The sequence below is a fragment of the Talpa europaea genome (assembly GCF_964194135.1).
Source record: "Talpa europaea genome assembly, chromosome: 8".
Classification (NCBI taxonomy): Eukaryota; Metazoa; Chordata; class Mammalia; order Eulipotyphla; family Talpidae; genus Talpa; species Talpa europaea.
This window is the reverse complement of record NC_140075.1, coordinates 110,775,443-110,788,668: the sequence shown is the minus strand read 5'-3', so window position 1 is coordinate 110,788,668 and position 13,226 is coordinate 110,775,443.

Below are 13,226 nucleotides of genomic sequence, written 5' to 3'. Positions count from 1 at the left end.
GATGGCATTTCCCATCATCCCTTGCAGCTAGCTATGACTGTGACTAAATTTGTACTATATGAACAGAAAAGATGTCCAGGCTTATGATTTAGGATAGTGGGTCTGACTCATGCACACTCATTTTCCCTCCCACTGAACCAGAACATGCCTATGATCCAACTTTGACCATGCAAGTGAGCATGATACCCTAGAGGGTTACAGAGTGGGAAATGGCAGATAATGGGACATGATTCTGTATCAGCAGAGTCTGTCAACATCAGAGCAAGGCAAATCTTTAAAAAAAAAAAAAGTCAGTCCATGGACAAATGTAATTCCAATAATCATCCAATATAGAGAGGTTAATTTAGGATCATGGATTTGGCTAAATACGGGGAGTTGGGTGAAGGATACCAGGATTAAGAGAAGGCTTCGCTGCAGGGAGTTGGCTCTTTGGTAGAGGGCAGTCACACCAAGAAAACATTTTAGTCAACATCACGACCATTTAGAGACACAGGCCAGGCTTTCCAAGGCTATGACACAATAGAGCATTGCATTTTTCACCATAATAAATCTTCATGGCAATGGTGAATAGGTCGACAGAGGCAGAGAGTCTGCTTTGCCCACTTTAGCTGGTGTTTGTCACTTCCTGCATATGTGGACTCTTCTGGAAAGATAAAAAAAAAGTACCAGCTTCAAAATTTGATGAGCTTCTGTGATGTGAGAAAAAAACCCAGAGATTATAGTACAATACTTTTTTCAGACATGCTGCATCACCAGTGCGCTTACAGGAAGGATATTGTTGGCGGCTATTGTTGATTCTAAGAGGAAAAGTAGCTTGGAGGAGTCAGGCTCTGAGGGAGGAGGGGTCTGATGCTCAGTGAACGCACACACGTTTATTGAATCACAGTCACAGCCCTTCTGTCTGGCTGTAGGACTGGCCTCACCAGACTGGAGTGTCCCCTGCTGTGCCTCAAGACTAGGCGACAGAACAGGATGGATTCTGTCAGTTCCAGACTTGACATTTGTTCCAGAAACACATGACGTGTGGGCAGAGAGCCACCTCCGGGAAAGACCCTGGCCTAGAGATAGGCACGTGGCTGTGAGTGAGCTGCCACGACTTCTTCCAGCCTGCGTCAGGGAACAACAGTTCTCAAAGCACTTTCACCCACATTATCTCATTCCATTCTCACGACCTGGAGAGAGGGCAGATGTGACCGTGGCTCCATTTCAGAAACGAGAAATAGCAGCTCAGAGAGGTAAAGGGACCCGCTTCAGGCACTTGGGCTTGTTAGTGACAGAGCCTGGATTTGACTGAGACCTTCAATGCCACCCTCAGGGCTGCGCCGGCAGTGTAGCTACTTTTAGGGCAAGTCCATTTCATTTTTTTTCTTTTCCATTGTCTGGTTCTAAATAGTAGGTTTTGTGCTGGTTGGTCTTGTGGGAATGGGCCGGGGAGGGATGGATGTTTCCTGAGAGTGTGCAGAAAAAATTCTTATACAGCAAGAAGCCCGTTTGAAAAACACAATGTTAACAACCTAAAGTTTTGGACTGCAACCATTGCTCATGTCTCTTAAAATGGCATTCTCACAGGTTGCTTATGAGTTGGAAATATTTACACTTTATTTTATTTTATTTTTTTTAATAAATCTTACTTATTTATTCAAGCACTGGGTACAGTCAGAAGCGCCGGAGGGTGAAAGAATTCACCAGAGCCAGAGCGGGGAACAGAATAGGCAGATGGACTGAAATACACTGCTGAGGGGAGCAGCAGGCGGCAGGAGAGGTCTGCGCGCCATGTGGGATCCTCGCCAGTGGTCAGGGATCGAACCGACGCTGCAGAGGCTGTGGGCAGCCTCGCAGTCCAGCGCTCAACCGCTGTGCCACCAGGGGAGGCCGGACACTTTACATCCCTGTAACAAGAGGTTGGAAACAATCCTCAACCCTCCCCCTTCGTATGAACTATGAGATGGAGTTTGCAGACCCCCACTCTTCCCCTCTGCCCCCGCCCCCCCATGTTAGCATTGATCTGTTTCACTGAAGTGGAAGGGTTTGGGTTTTGTTTTGTTTTCTGGGAGTTGTTTTGTTTGGGTTCAGAGGCCCTTGGGGAGAAAGCGTGTAATGGAAGGAACTGACGAGTTGTTATGTCCCATCCTGGTCTCAGAGACCCATCTCCTGCCCTGGTGAGGGAAGAGCCAGGGTGATAAACAGAGGGGAGTAATGATGTCAGCCTTTGAGCAACTAGAGATACAGCAGTTGGAATGCAGCCTGGCTGAGTGCAGCCAACTCATGAAAAGCTCTTTGTCCCCACCTCTCCCCACCACTTTGGTAAATTGCTGCCTTAAAGGCCCCAGGAAAGAAGTGTGTGCTCAGCAATAGGCGCGGTGGCTGCAGAGAGCACGTGTGCTGGTGAGGTGCCCCTTTCAAGAGGCCGTGAAAGTAGACCGAGGAGGACACGGCGGTGGAAGAGCTGGGTGGATCGCCCCACAAACTACAGGAGCTACCACAGGGGCCTCCTAGAAACAACTCAGGAAGAGCTGAAGGGGGAAGGGGATGAGTAGAAAGTGCTACAGACCTTGGGTATGGGCTCAGAGCCAATGAAATGTAGGTTTGGATGTCAACATGACCTCACTGCTACCTCTGGGCTGGAGAAATCTAGTAGTGGAGTGTGGGGAAACACCGCACCTGTTCTCTTCCACATACCATCCAATTTCAGAAATCCGGTCTTTAGTGAAGGTGGCATGAGATGCTTTGAGTGCAGTAAACTTGGACAGCCCTCTCCAGCTCCGCCCCCCCTCCCCCCACAGAGCTGGCTGCCCCACTTCCCCCAACCCTTCTGGAGGGCGGGCTAGAGAAACCGTTCCTAGGTCAACAGCTAGAGAAGTCTAGCTCGAGGGTTTTGAGGTGGGAGGAAAATAAGCAGCTCTTTTCTGATGTCAGAGCAGAGCACTAGCTATGATTTGCTAAAGGCTTCTGAGTGGCTAGGTTATTAGGCAAAGATTTTTGCTATTTCAACTGAGTTGGAATGAGAGGAAATATGGGATAAATGGCAGCATAAGGGATTTCGATTACAGCAATAAAGGATTTCCCAGCATCAAAGGGAAATAGATTTTCTGCCCTAGGCCCATTTTAAAAGGTAAACAGAGAGGCCTCCCTTGACTGCCAACCTCTGGTACCGAGTTTAAATGGCTTTCTACATATCTTATCCTGACCCCTGCTCATTACCTGAATTCACTGATCTTCTGTGTTCCCACGTCTTCATTACAGCACTTATCCAAACTGAACTGTGAATTTCTGAGGGTTTGAAGCTGTGTCTTATTCTTTACTGTGTCCTTGACCTTTAGCAGGTCCACAGTCAACAGTAAATATCAGCTGGTTTGATCGTAAGTGAAAAGCTGGCTTGAGAGAACAGCGCATGTCCATGCTTACTGGAGTGGTATGCCTCAGCGCCCCTTGAGTGTCACTGTGGAAGGAACAGGAGGCGCTAGGTACAAGTTGCTATGAGGATGAAAGGAGGAAGTGCCAGGAGGCCCCCTATACAGTATCTGGTCTCCCCCAGCCCCTTCTCCCTTGTCCCCTTCCTTCTGCCTGATTTCCGGTCTGGATGCAAAGGTCAGGTACTCTACAAGAAGACTGAAGTTCTGAATGATTTCTGGAGAATGGCCAGCAGTTGAGGGAACTAGATGGTTGAGAAAATGAGCAAGATGTACATCCTGCCCTGGATTCTGGGAAGGCAAGTAGGGAAACCAAAGTGTGCCAATAAAAGGTGGCAGAGGAGAATTCTAGTGCTGTGGCAGCACAACCCACAGAGTATGCTCTTTCCTCTGTGGATTCCCTGATGTGGGTCTAGCACACTTAGGAATGACATGGAGTGATTTGCACAGGACTGTGCACCAGTGCTGTCAGGGTCAGTGACTGCACACCATGCCCTGGCACCTTCCCGAGGAAGAAAAGATGCCATACCAACCCATAGACAAATCAACGACAGGGAGAGGGGCCAGTTGAATCCCAGGATCTGTGTAGCAAAGTCTCCCCCATGGGAAAGAAGTTAGCTCCAGTGATCCAGGACTCTCTAATGCAAGCTCTGGAACATTCCCAAGTCCCTCCTTAAGCGGCGAGAAGCTGATGGCACTGCTGCAAAGTAGACAAAGAAAGGCAAGGGACTTTAAACTGGAATGTGTAAAACAGAGGCGGGGAGGCTGTGAACGCCTCAGCAGCAATTATGCAGAAAGACTGCAGTTCAGACACAGGGTAGCACCATCCTCCCGACAACACTAGCAGTGTCGTCCTCCACCAAGAGTGGGCTCAGAGCTGCTAATTACTGAGACTCTAATAAGAGCTATGTCTTAAAAGTGATTTTGAACTGATTGCAGCTTTTAAAACTGATTGCAGCTGTATGCTGTAAAAGCAGGAACCTAAATAAAAGTGAAAAATTCTTTGATCAAACACAAAGGAACCCTTTTAAGTAAAGATATTTTCATTTTACATACAAATCATAGTTATGTTTCACATGTGTAAGTGAAGGATTCATAAACCTATTAAACATACATGTTCCCTGAGGCCAGGGACCATACTTTTTCATCCTCATAACTCCTGACAGTGTCCAGCATCGTTTCTGGCACCTAGAAGATGCTCACTGAATTGAATTTAATGGAAGCAATTGCCGTATTAATGATTTGATTAGATAATTGTCATTTTTTTACCATAATGGGCTACTATAAGCGGCATATTGGGGTAAAGTAATACAAAAGGCCAATTTAATATCATCAAATCCAGGAAAACATACCTATTTTTTTTTCAAACCCAAAAAGAAATATGCAAATACAATCATTCTTGAAAGGCAAGCCAACCACTCTGCATTCCACAACAGAGACCATGTTGATTGCGCTGTGTAGGTTGCTAGGCAACCACTTGGTAATTCCCCATATAATAGAGGAACCTGTCATCTGCTTCCTTGGCTATATGTGACATGAGGAGACAACAGGTAAAGGACAACCAAGAACACCTGCACCTGGATGACACATTCTCTCCTGAAGTGTGCTGACCCTGGAGAAAATCCCCATGCCCCGTCAGAAAGTGCTGGAGGGAGAATTCATTAAACTATTAGCACAAGGCATTTGGGTAGATTTTCCTGGATTTACCCTGTGGGTAAATCCTGTGGGTTAGCCTGTATTTCCTGTCCACAAAGCAGGAGACCAAAAGCACTGCGCTCTTGCATGTGGCTGGCTGTCAATTCAACAGGGCTCCAGATCAGCCATCCCACAGCTCCAGCTGGGATGAAATTTCACCAGATAAAAGCAGCCTTTTAAGTCTTAAAAGGGACACTCAATTCTCAAAGAAACCCAAGTTCTGGGTGAATAAATGGCACTTTTTTGTACCTGAAGAAAATGCTCTTAGCAATTTCTTTGGATGTGATTTCCCAGACATTTTAGGCAAATGAGCTGCCTTGTAAAGATGCCACGCCACTGTAGGTGTTGACGTGGTTGTCTCAGAAATAGACTGAAAACATGATAAAACCTTGGAGAGTGAATAAGGGCTGTCTCAAAGCTTCTCTGACATTAAGAAAAAGAGAACTTAAATTTAAATGCCCCTTGAAATTTGGGAGGCTAGGGGGACTCATCTTTTTCATATGAATTTTCAAAAGCACCACTCCCCAAGATAAAAAAAAAATTGTTGAAAATATGTGCCCTCCCCCATTCTCTACCCTTGCAACTCTCCTATTAAAGCATTCTTCAGAAATTGACTGCTTGCTCTTCAGGCTCCTATTTGAGATTTAACTGTGAAGTCTTGCAGTCCGGGATGATGCAATCAGTTGGAGAAAAAGCAGAATCTGAATTGAGATAAAATCTAGCAGGCAGTTTTGATGAACAGGGCAAGGCCTCACCCCAAGACCTGGGTTTATCTGACCTGTTGTGATGCTGACTACACAAGCACCAGTAGAGTGGAGCCTGTCAGAAGCACCAGCCTGGCTTGGGGTGCCGGGAAGAAGTGCTGGGTGAGGGGGTCCCCCGGCTGTGGCTGTGAAGAAAAGCCACTACCCATCCTCTCTCCTAATCACCACCAGGCTTTATGAAGTTCTTCCTGGAACAGAGTTAGCTATGAATCAAATCAGTGTCAGGGAGAAGAATGTGGGGGTGTTGTGAGCAAAAGCTCAGAACAGAAAAGACCCTCCAATGACTGGGCAGTGGGGTGGGGAGAATGGAGTGGGCTTTGGAGGAACAGAGGCGGCCCTGGAATTTCTTCACCAGAATTACAAGCATGGAGTGGAAGCTGTCAATAGCTACTTTCACCTTTGTGCTGCCCCAGCCACACAAAGTCGTGAGCCAAAGGCCCGGTGGTGGGAAAGAGCAGTACATCAGGGAACTGACAGAAGTCAAGGTCTCCAGGCTGCCTCGACCAGTCGCCCTGCCTCGACCGGTCACTCATTCTCCTGGCCGCTGGCATCTTTTCCTTCTCTGGAGTTCTGTGAGCCCACTGTTAAATCTCCAGGGAGGAGGGGTCCCACCAATGTCAGTCAGTTGACCACTATGTAGAATTCACTTTGTGGGAGAAAAGCATTAGATATAAGCCAGCCCTGAAGGCACTTAGACTCCAGTGTGGGAGACAGATAGGTAGCCAAGATATGACAATGCAAACCAATCTGGATCAAGCCCCAAGAGACAGTGAGGAATAATTAATGTCTGTGCGGAGGCTGCTCCTGACCTCGGCCTCTGTGGACAGCTTCTTATGACTGATGCGGGCGGTTCCTCTGGAGTTCCTGCTCTGCCTGGCCTTCTGCCGGTTGGCCTCTGTTCCGTGCCTTTTGGTCATCTCATGCTGGGGAAACTCAGCTGGGATCCAAAGTTTTTTTGAGAAAGGAGGGGAGTCCATAAGGCAAGATATGAGGCCAAGGAAAACCTACATGTCAAAAATCAAATGGTAAGGAACAAAGGGACAACAAAGTAGCTTTCTGGGTCATTAGCGAAAGAGGAGCTGTAAGTCTAAATCAAAGACTTCAGTGGCAGGAGATGATACTCGCAAAATCTCTCCACCAAAATGATTTTAGATAGGGGCTCTAACAGGTAAATGGTAGCTGCTGGGTAGTGTGGAGAGATTATCTAGGTTGAAATCAGCAAGTTCTACCCCCTTCCCCTCAACTATCTCTATCAGGTTCAGAGTAAAAGAAAAAGAAGACCAGATGGAGGAGTTTTCTGCAGAGTTTGCCTTTATAGTTCCCAGTCTCCATTCCTGGCATCCTTTCCACATAAGAGCTTCTATCTAGGGCCTTCTGGCTCCCCTCTGGCTTCCTTCTCAGCACAGCAGGAAAGGGTGTGGCATTACCATTTCCACTGTAACACGGAGAAGTCTAGCAGGGTAGCTAAAAGCAAGGCTTGGAATACAAATCCAAAGCCAAGAACCAACTTGGCTGGTAGGCGCCTAGTCACCTGACAGCCAAGGGAAAGGATCATGTATGCTGCTATCTCCCACCTCTGCCAGGGGGGCACCTGCACGTATAGATCCCTTTGACCACTCACAGGTCACTAATGCACGTTTCTGGGACTCCAGGACATACACACACTTACCACCCATCAAATCCTCTTAAAAAACTGTGACTTGGTCAGCACTACTAATGCTGGATTCAAACTAGAGGGTAACTATTTTATTACAAGGTTCAAAATACAAGACGGTTCTCAAATGCTGGTGTAAGAAATGAGGATCCCAGGCCTCCCTGGTGGCGCACAGGGTTAAGCACAGCACTGTGAAGCTGTCCATGGCCTCGGCAGCACAGAGTTCTATCCCCAGCCAGCCAGGGAGCAAGCCACATGACACAGCAGACCTCTCCTGTCTCACCCGCTGCTCCCCTCAGCAGTGTGTTTCAGTCAGTCTGCCTGTTCTGTTTTCCACTGTCTCTCATGAATCCCTCCCCCCACCCCCCGCCTGTGCCCCAGTTCTTATATGCATAAATGGATAAATCTTTAAAGGAAAAAAAAAAAGAAATGAGGATCCCAGTCCTTATGGTGATGTTTTCACTGGCCCTCAGCAAAACTGGAAAAATAAGAATGCAATGCATTTTTCATAAAGCAGAAATTATTCCATCTTTTGATTGTGAGATTATAGCCTATCTTCCTTCCTTGTGGCTATGTGGGAAAAATCTTGAAATGATCCTTCTTTTATAAAATGATATTGATGGGAGTTGGGATTTGAAACTCGATCTGTTGAATATTTTCCCTGCTAGTATGTTAACTTTTAAATAATTTTTAACTTGAATTATTTTAAATATTTAAGGAATTCAATTGTAAATAAAACTTTAAATATTAAAAGGATTAAATAAGTATCAACATTTTATTTTCTTTTAAAGATTTATTTATTTATGCATACAAGAGTTGGGGTACAGTCCAGACATGCAGGGGTGGTGAGAGGACCCACCAGAGACAGAGCGGGGAGCAGAACAGGCAGACAGATCGAAAGCGCTGCTGAGGGGAGCAGCGGGCGAGAGGAGAGGTCTGCTGCGCCATGTGGGTAGCTCCCTGGCCGGCCGGGGATGGAACTCGTGCTGCAGAGACTGCAGATTGCTTCATAGTGCGGTGCTTAACCCCTTGCGCCAGCAGGGAGGCCCCAGTAATAACGTTTTAAATCATATACTATATTGCATACTTTAAAATATCTTCACATAAAACTCAGATGGTGCTAATTCTCACGTGGAGAGGGCAGGTGATAAAATGAAGACGGCTGGGCAGAGGTGCAGTTTAAGACCTCCACCCCGCGCCATTCCAAGACGTGAGAAATGAGAGGAGGCCTCTCTGCCTACCCACAAGCACAGCATTGGAGGGAGCAGGTCTCCCTCTGCCGGCAGGTGGCGGCAAAATCAGTCTTGAACCACACCCGGTACTGAGGTCTCAACAAGGCAATGACTCTACATGAAGAAACGGTGCTTAGGAACCCGCCCTCCCTCCCTGAGAGCTCAGCCTGAACAAGACTGTGACAACAGAGGTTTAAAGAACGCTTGGCACCAGGGTACTGTCAACAGAGATGTTGCGTTACAAACCCCGGTGAATGAACAAAGGCATTTTTTTTTTTACATTGCTTGATCACCATACATAGTTTAACAAAAATTCTTTTTAAAAGATTTTTTTACTTAATGCACACAAGAACTGGGGTGTAGGCAGGAGGTGTGGGGAGTGAGGAGTCACCAGAGACAGAGTGGGGAGCAGGGCAAGAGGATCTACTGAAATCCACTGCTGAGGGGAGCAGCGGGGGAGACAGGAGAGGTCTGCTGCCCAAGCGTGTCAGCCCCCAGGCTGGGGGACTGGTGGTAGCTTGATAGCGCTGACTTAACCCCTGAGCCACCAGGGAAGACCCAGCTTAAAAAAATTCTATCCATATATTGATATTGTTCATTTAGTTCCACTACCAAATTTACCTTTACTATAGCATTGTAGTTTTTTAGGGAACTTGGACTCCCTGCACCTTTGAAGGACTAAAATGCTTCTATGCTTTTGGTTGTTTCATTTATTCACTTTCATCTGCTCACATCACTCACTTCATTACTGTAAGTCTTTCAGCTGTCCTTCTTAACACTTTACTTCAAGGTCTATTCCTCCAACAACAAAAACATTAGATTTTGTCAGAATTCTCTGAACAAATTCTCTCATACTGCCTATTAGGGTATGCCTTTATTTCCCATGTCAGATTCTAAGGTGCTGGAAGGCAGACTGTCTTACTGTACCTCAAAAAGAAGCAATGTAGGAGCCTTCCTGGTGGCACAAGGCAACCTATGAGGCTATCCGCAGCCACTGCAGCATGAGTTCCAACCCTCGCCAGGGAACTACCCACATAGCACAGCAGACCTCTCCTGTCTTGCCCGCTGCTCCCCTCAGCAGTGTATTTCAGTCGATCTGCCTGTTCTGTTCTCCACTCTGTCTCTGGAGAATCCTCTTACCCCCCCTCAACTCTGGCCTGTACCCCAGTTCTTGTATATATAAATATATTTTTTTAAAGCAGCAATGTAGCTTAATGACTAAGAGTTGGGGATTTATAAATCACACCCTAGAAATCCAAGGGGGGAAATGAGGCTACCAGAGGGGGTGAGGCCCAGTGAATTCCCTGGCACATCTGCTCTGTTGCTGGTGGGCGGTGTGGCGACACACGAGAGATGTGTGAACCTGTGCTTGTAAAACAAGTAGTCTTGTAAACCAACCTTACCGCAATTAAAAAAAAATTTTTTTTTTTTAAATCCTGGCTTTAGCAGTTGTGTTATGAGAATAAACTTCAGTGCCCTCTTCTATGTCCTGGAAATGATCATAGCACCAACCTCATGAATGTGTCAAGGCATCACAGGAATGTGCAAAGTTGCATTTATCTTAATCATTTGATTTTTTTTTTTTTAAAGATTTACTTATTTATACAAGAACTGGGGCACAGGCCAGAGATGCGGGGTGAGTGGTGTGGTGTGTGAGAGAATTCTCACACACAGTGGGGAGCAGAACAGGCAGACTGATGAAATACACTGCTGAGGGGAGCAGCGGGAGAGACAGGAGAGGTCTGCCGGGCCATGTGGGACTCTCCCTGGCCGGCCGGGATCGAACCCACACTGTAGAGGCTGCAGACAGCTTCACAGTGCAGTGCTCAGGCACTCAACCGCCTGCACCACCAGGGAGGCCCTCACTTGATAATTGTTAACTATTGTTCTCCCTCTCTTCACCCCCTAAACAAAGCCTTATATCCTGCAGTGATGGCAGCTTGTATAGACAAACTGGATGGAAGGTCTCTTAAGGACAAACACCAGAGGCCGGGGCAAGGATGATTAACAAATCTTAAACAGCTGTTTCCTGGAATCTCAGGTGAGGTCAGAAAAGATGATCAGGCAGAGAGGAGTATCAGTCACAGCCGACCAACCCGACCTGACCCCAAGCCTATATACACTCCACAGTAATTCCATCAAAGACCACAAGAGCACCCCTTTGCTCGGGCAAAATCCAGCTCTCTGCCCTCCTGTGTGTGCAGGGGTCTCTTTCCTTTTGGTAATAAACTTGCCCAGTGCAGGTGAATGGGCCGTCTGCATTCCTTCTCCGAGGGACCCAAGAACTGTGCCCCCATCACCGGACCCCCAACACGGGCAGTGCAATTATTTGCTGGTAGCGCTTATGCGTCGCCATCGCGTCTCTGGACCACCGAGGGGTCAAGAACGACCCAGCAGCCCCTGACCAAAAGCCCCCACCCAGCGCCCAGCCGGCGCCGTCCTGACCCTGACGGGCGACCTGCACTCTGCCCGCCACCGAAGCAGCCACAGGTGTGCAGAGCCACAGGTGTGCTGGGCCACAGGTGTGCCGTGAGCAGCGTCCCGGGTGAGGAACTGGGGTTTTTCTTTGATTTCATTTTTACGAATTCACTAGGCCCCAGGAGTGAGGGACCAGGTTATTCGCCTCTGACCGTCAGCAATCTTAAGCTCACCCTCGTCCCTTTGCCGGTGCTGGCATTTCTTCTAATCTAGGCACCGACCCACGAGCCAACGCAGCCCGATTTTAACCGACGGCAGCGCGGACGGCGCGTGGGCCCCGCGGCCCTTCGCCCCGCGCCGGGCCGGACGCGGCCGCCCGAGAACCCCGGGGCCTCGGACGGCGCCCGGGACAGCACGACGGCGCGGGCCCGACCGACAAGCGCGGGCCACACACACCCCGACGGCGCCCGCCCGCGGCCGGCCATGGGGGTGGGGCGCGGCCGCCACAGGCGCGGCAGAAACGTGATCCGCGCGCGGGGCGGCCGGGCCCGCCTCCCTCAGGCTGAGGCGCCGGCGGCTCGCGTGCCAGGCAGCGGGGCCCGTCGCGGGGCCCGCCCTCACAGGGTCCCGGCGGAGAAACGAGAGCAGCCTGGCTCGCTCCCTCGCCAGCCGCTCCCGCGGGGGGACCACGCTGGCCCACGGCCGGCTTCTCCAAAGCCCGTCTGGAAACCGCGCCCGGCTGGCGGCGCGCTCACGGCCCCCGCGCAAAATGGCGGCGGACCTGGGGCCCCAACCATAGAGACGCGCGCCTTCCGCGGAGAGCGCGCGGGCTTCTGAGGGACGTCCGCGCCGCCCGGAGAGGCGCGAGCCCCACTCGCGGCGGAGGGCTCGTCTAGGAGAGCCGCGCGCCGTCTCGGTGGTGCCGGGTCCTCCGAGCCGGTCACGTGGCCGGCTGACGCCGCCGCGGAGGCGGGGGGAGGAGAAATGGGCGGAGGCCGGGCGGCGAGCGCGGGGGATCGCCCGACACTCGGCGACGACCGGGTTGTCATGGAGCCGCGGGGCCGGGCTCGCGCATGCGCCCCCGGGCCCGCGAGTCCGGTTGTGGAGCGGCGATTCCGGCCCTAGGTGAGGAAGGGAGGGCTGGGCGCGAGGGGAGGGGGCTTGGCGAGGAGCTTGGGGAAGGGAAGGAGCACTCGGGGAGACAAGAAGGGAAGCGAGGAGGACCAGAGGGAGAGCCGGGACTCTCGGGGGACCGAGGGCCAATCGGTGGGAGCTGGGGATGGTGCGTCCCTCATTTATTTGGTGGGTTTTGCTGCGGGGGGCGGGGCTGCGTGGGAGAGGGTTCGGGGTTCGGGGGGTTGTACAGGGAAGGGGGTCGTGAGGATCGAGTGGGTTGAGACCATTCGGGCTGGTGACCCTGGGGCTGGCCCCGGGGACGGGGGCGAAGCTTGGCCATGGGGAGGGCCGGCTGGGCTGTGAGCAGAGGGGCAGGTAGGTGAGTGGGCTCAGGAACTGGCAACCCGGTGAGAATCCAGTTTGGGGGTCAGTGCCCCATTCTGGGCTTCAGTGCACAGGTGTGTTGTCTTCCAGATATCTGTTGTCACCCACTTTGCTGGTTATTTCACCTTTGTGGCCACCTTGCCAGGCCTGGTGCCAAGGGGTGGGAAGGTGGGGGAGAAGGTGGGCACTGCCAAGTGAGGAGTTAGTGGATGAGTTTAGGGGAAGCTCTGATCCAGGGCACAGGCCACAAAGCCAGCCTCCCTGCCATTGCCCAAGTCCTGGCAGCTGGCATCGACTGGGCGTTTGCCCTGGGAGGCTGGTGGTATGCCAGTCACAGCACTGTCCTAGGGTCTGCCCAGTTCTGCCCTGCTGAGCTGGCAGGCTGGTGGATGCCTGGAGGGTGCTCCTGCTGTCTGGCACAGATGCAGCGTGGGCTGGTGCGAATGGGGAGGTGGGCACTGTTACTGTGAACCCTTTCTCAAAGCAGGGGATTTGAGGAAGTTTTCTAACCTTACCTAACTCTTTGAACAAGGGGAATGGAGTGAGCCCCACT